We start from the raw sequence: 6009 nt of genomic DNA on the forward strand, positions 1-6009 counted from the left end.
TACCTTTATGTAATAATGTATTTTGATATTTTAATTTTTTATTAATTCAACAAACAAGTTAGATAGTTAATTTTGATACTATTATTATCCTTTTTATTTATATCCAATTAGTAGAACAAACACATATATTTAATTATTATTCATAATAATATGAATAGTGTACTTAAAAAATAAATTTAAAAAATTTTAATTTTTAAATAAGCCTATAAATAAGTTATAAGTTTATAAATAAATAACATATCAATGTATAATATTTTAAATATGTTACCTTTTAACATATAAAATTATTAATATTATTATTATTATCTTAAAACATACGCTTTTCAAATGTTAGTGAGTAATTGTTTATAAATTACCCACATAATTATAAATGTTATATATGTATGAATATCCATGTATTTATGATGTTATACTTAAATTAAAAAATTATGTCATTTTAATTTTTATAATTTAAAATTATTTATTTAATTTTAATTTATTTATAAATACAAATAATAAACCATCAAATTTTATTTCTTATAAAACATGAAAGGCAAAATGTGTGCATATGAATATTTTTTTTAATTTTATTATAGTATTTTTATAATAAATTTTAGATATGTAGAAAAATATTAATAAAATAATTTAAAATATGTATTAAATTGTGAACACCCCCTTTCCCCCTGGAAATTTTTTTCCCTCCCATACAAGCACATCCCCCTCCGCTGCAAGCCTATCACCCTCACCTACAAAAATAATAAAAAAATAAAAAAACCTACCTACAAACCCATCCCGTCTTCTCTCCTGTTTCCCATGCGCCCTGCAAACCCATCCCTCCCCCTGTCAATCTCGAAATCCCCTCCCTGGCTCCCTCCTTCCCCCAAAATTTTTTCCATTTCCCTCCCTCCTGCAAACCCATCCCATTTTCCCATCTCCCCTGCCAAGCCCCTCTCCGTGTCCCTCACCACTCACCATAAGCGCCCTCGCCTTCGTTGCCCTCGCCTACCCTCGTCGCTCCCTCGCTGGCCGCAGTCGCTCATCACCGTAGCCTAGTCGCCCTCAACTTCGTTGCTCGCCCGCGCTTGCCGTCGCCGCCCTAGGTCTCCCCGCTCACCGTTGCCGCCCTCACCTTCTCCCTCGGCCTCTGTCGCTCGCCCTCACCTTCTCCCTCAGCCTCTATCGCTTGTCGTCGGCGCCCTCACCGTCCCCGTCGCCCCTGCCAATGCCACTTTCTGGTATATGTGTATGTATTTTGTGTGTGTTTACTTATATATATTTCTGTGTATGTATGTATGTATGTACGCCAGAAACGATGGTGTTTGTTGCTCATTTTTGTGTGTATACATATATTTTGTGTGTTTGCTGCTCATTTATGTATATTAAATGTATGTACGCTGTATTTATGTTTGTTGGAATACTTTATGTATACAAATTGCTGTATGTAAATTAATGTTTGCTGGAGTACTATATGTTTGCTCATTTATGTATATTAATGTTTGCTGGAATAGTGTTTATATTTTGATTTTGTGTGTTTGCTGGAATTAAATTTTTGTGTGTATACAAATTTGGTTTAAGATGTACGTATGTATATTAAGATTTACATACATACAGCGTTTAAGATTTATGTATATTTAATGTATGTATGTATATGTACAAACATTCTTTCATCTAGATGATTTGGTTTAAGTGACTCATTTTTAAGTTGTTTTTATGAAGTAATTTGAAATTATTGAATTATATCTTTAGAAAAGGGATTCTTTGTTACCTAGCTTTCTATAAATTAGTAATCGATCTCAATCTTTGTTCGTTGTTGATGTTTCAGTAATTTAATATGTATTTTCAAATGTAAGTTAATTAGAGAGTTATAATAATTTATATTGTAAATCTCAATGTATTGTTTGGGAGACATCTAGTAATGAAATAAAATAGATTAAAATTAAAATAAATAGTATGAAAAATATTGTGATGAAATAAAATAAAGATTAGCTCATCAAATTGGTGAACTGATCAATTCAATCTATTTTTCTTTAAATATATAAATCTATTAAAGTAATTAATTGGATTTGTTTGGGTGGTCTTGAACAAACATTCTGATTTGTTACTTCATATAATTTTAACAGCAATTAGTGTGTGTGTGTATATATCATGTTGGGTAGCTTTTTGAAAACTTTGTTTGGAGTAATCAAGAGTTTTAGTTACATATGAAAATGGTGGTTTCTTTTTTGTTTTTTTTAGTTTTTGGTTAAGGCAAAAGGAACTCATAATCAACTATGTAGCTGTAGTCAAACACTTGGAAATTAATTTTTTTTTTTTTATATATTTCCAAACGTTGGAAACTTTTCTAATCTTTTTTTTTTTTTTTGGGGGGGGGAGGGGTTTGTTAAATGTTCAAATACTAGTATAGTAGCATTTGTGTTTTTTCCAACTTTGAATGGAGTTTTTGACTTGTCAGTAAACATACGCACAAATTATGTAGTCAAATAATCAAAAAATATTTTTTGTTAAATGTAAAAGGAATGCTTTGGTTGAAGGGGCGACACACTAGGACTATTTATAAAGTTATTGAAATTGGAGAACTAAACATTATCCGAAAATATATTGTCTACATAGGATATGTTACTGTCGCTTCTTCATTTGCATGTTCTAGTTTCATATATCTCTTATTAATATATTTTTTGCTATAATATCATTGAAATGATATTTTTTGTTTGATGAAATTATAATATAATGACTTGTTGAGATATATGAGATGAATTTTGTTGTGATTTTATGAAGTATCTAATGCATTGAGAATTGGTGATGTTGCATACATTGAATTGTAATATTTTTGTGGGATGTTTTTTTTTTATACGATGTTGAATTGTAATATTTCTATTAGTTCAAAAACACAATTTTAAACACGAGATCATAAATATAATATAAATCATTTTTGTACATGATAAATCATATTTTATTTTGAAAGTATTTAAAAATTTTTATCACATGCCTATTAACTGTTCTTTATCTTGTATGGTAGAATATGGCACACAGATCATCATATGGTCAGTCTATGCGTCGTCGTCAGTTCAGAGACACTGATGGGGAGGACCACATTGGTACACCCTATCTTTAACTTATTCATTACTTTGCATGTTAAATCATTCACAAATATATGTTTTTGCAGGGGGACTTTCATCTCTGTCCACTGATATGAGATTTGATTCTCCTAGCCCACAGACACCCCACCCCAACTATGATGGGCCTTCTTCTACGCCTACTGAAGTCGGGGGTTCATCCACACCCACTGCCACCCCTGATAATCATTCGATGATATGTCCATTGGGTTTTTTATAAGTATCCCTTATCTTACTAATCAATTTTAACTTAAACAGAGAAATTTTCATTCTAACACATTATTTTACAAATTAATGTGTGTTTTAACAGGTTTGATAATAATTTATGCAAACGAGATATTTCTCGAATTATCCAAAGTAAGTTTGAGGGGCCATACCCGAGTTGGAAGAAGACAGATCCTGCTGTCAGGGAGATGTGGTATGGCGAGTTTAAAGTAATGTGTTTCTTTAGTATATATATGGTTGATGGTTTGCTTTAGTAATGTCTAAATTTAAATTACCTATGGCTTATAATCAAGTGAATGGTATGGAGACAGTTTGGTAAAAACTGATCCATATTCACAATAAAACAATACTCATGTCTTTTATTTAAACGTTTTTTTATTATTTGTATCCTTGTATTTTTTTAATTATAGTATCCATTTATGCAAGTCTAACTCTGCTATTATTGCTTAGAAAAGGTTTTTCTTAGTATATGTATTTAACCTAAAGTCTCGAGAATAAAAATGCTTAGAAATAAATGTCCCACAAGTGCAGACAAGAATATTTTTTACCATGTGTATTATATGAGTTATAGATGCTAGCTATGAAAAACCCTTACATTTTGATATATAATTGATTTTTTTAAACTTTTATTTTGTCTTAACATTTAAGAAAAATTGGTCTTGGGATATTGCTTTGGAACATCAAATTAGGGCTAATTTTGAAAAGACAGCTTTTGATCGTATGATTGATATTTTATTTCGTGTCAGAAAGGATTTGAATAAAAAAACTCTCGTGGATGTCACTTTTTGTATTTGAAGCCCTAAAGGAGTATTGAAATTCTACATAATTCAAGGATAAGTCTGAAAAAGGAAAGAAAAATAGGACTTCAGACGTAGGAGGTAGTATGCATACATGTGGTTCCGTACTTATGTCTGAGCATAAAAAGAGATTGGTAATATTTAATGTTTAATATTATATTTTATTTTATGAATTTTTAAGAAATAATAATTTTTGCATTAACACTTTCTTTTTTCTTTGTAGTCAAGACAATTTGGTCGCCCACCTACACAAGCTGAGTTGTTCCTCACGACACATAGAAGGAAAGACAATTCCGAATTCGTTGATAGGAGGTCTGAGGATACTTATGTAAGTATACATTACTTGTGTCTTTATATTATTTTATTATGCTTAATTGGCCTTTTTATAGTATAATTTATTTCATACATGTATCCATGATGCTTGCAGGCTAACTTTCAAACGCGACAGCACGAGGCATCATCACAGTCATCGGCTGTTGGCCATTCAGAAGATAGTGATGCTGGCCAGCCCTCGCATCCAGCTATTGACGATAGATCCTTATGGTTGGAGGTTACGGGCGGTAAGAAAAAGGGTCGTGTTTATGGAATGGGGTCAGAAGCACATATAATCCCCGGTTCCTACTATGTATCGACACCACAGCCACCGCCACCGCCACAGCCGTCGTCGTCCGTCTCACTATCAGATCAGACACAAGAAGCTATTTGGGCAGCAATAGAACCCTTCAACCAACGAATCTCGCCTATTGAAGATAGATTACATCACCGTTCTTCATATTCGTCGCCCCAGAACCCTTCGGATCATTAGCATGATCCATTATTTGTATGGATATGTAATATGGAATTGTAGACGATTATGGATTTGTAGATGTTATTTGTATGCATGATATGTTATTTGTAATTGTTATCAGGTTGAATTTTAATTTTTTTTAATTATATGAGACGGATTTAGAGAAAGATTTTTTTGTCTCTAAAATTCATCTCATAATGTGATAAATTTTATTTTATTTTTTTTAAATTTGAGACGGATTTAGAGACAAATCGGTCTTAATTCGTCTCAATTTCTCCAAATCGGCCTCAAAATTGAGATGGATTTTGAGACGGATATTTCCGTCTCTAAATTCGTCTTAATATTCGTTTGACACCCGTCTCTAAATTTGTCTGAATTTTGAGATAGACAAATTCCTCTCAAAATTCGTCTAAATTAAAGACGAAAAATTTTGTCTCAATTAGAAATGGAAAAATTCTATTTGAAAATTCATCTCAATTAGAGATGAAAAAATTTAATCTCAAAATCCGTCTCAATTAGAGACAAAAAAATTTCGTTTCAAAATCTGTCTCAAATCCGTCTCAAATTTACCGAGGGGCATTTTACTGACGGACCAAAATCCGTCTCAATTCGGAAATCCATCTCAAATACACTATTTTCTTGTAGTGTCCAGAGTCGCCCGAGCGAATCTTAGATTGGTGCGACCAAGCTCTGAAGAACAAAGTCATCCCGCTAGTAAAAATTCAATGGAGAAATCACACTGAGGAAGAAGCTATGTGGGAGCTCGAGGATACTGTAATACCCTTGATGAGTCATGATAAAATTATCGATTACAGGGAATAATGGTGTATGGAAATTTCCAAAATTGCCCTTGAATAAAATAGAAGGCACGTATATATAGGACGCCTTAAGAGGGGCAAAACGATAATTTGGAGTTTCGTCCCATAAAAGGGTAAATTATTTTTGGAAAAATTATTTATATTAGAGAATTGATTTTGGGAGAATTTAATTCTTGTTTAAATGCATGTGAAAATGCATGGATAATTAGAAATTAAATGGAAGCCAAGTAGGTTAGATTGGTGACACTTGGCAAAATCTCATGGAATGGGATTTAATTAAATTTGGGAAT

The 6009-nt window shown here is 31.8% G+C and overlaps 1 long non-coding RNA gene across 2 annotated transcripts; it reads left to right on the forward strand.

Moving 5' to 3' along the window:
* The first annotated feature begins 674 nt into the window (after window positions 1-674).
* Window positions 675-5045, forward strand: LOC127810514 (uncharacterized). Of its 2 annotated transcripts, none has more exons than XR_008025466.1 (5): window positions 675-1222; window positions 2996-3074; window positions 3143-3510; window positions 4338-4442; window positions 4542-5045. It is a non-coding gene; the product is annotated as an uncharacterized LOC127810514 (long non-coding RNA). The 2 variants fall into 2 exon arrangements; XR_008025464.1 differs by having other exon boundaries at window positions 675-1214.
* The last annotated feature ends 964 nt before the right edge of the window (window positions 5046-6009 follow it).

This window comes from Diospyros lotus, chromosome 1, assembly GCF_014633365.1.
Source record: "Diospyros lotus cultivar Yz01 chromosome 1, ASM1463336v1, whole genome shotgun sequence".
Classification (NCBI taxonomy): Eukaryota; Viridiplantae; Streptophyta; class Magnoliopsida; order Ericales; family Ebenaceae; genus Diospyros; species Diospyros lotus.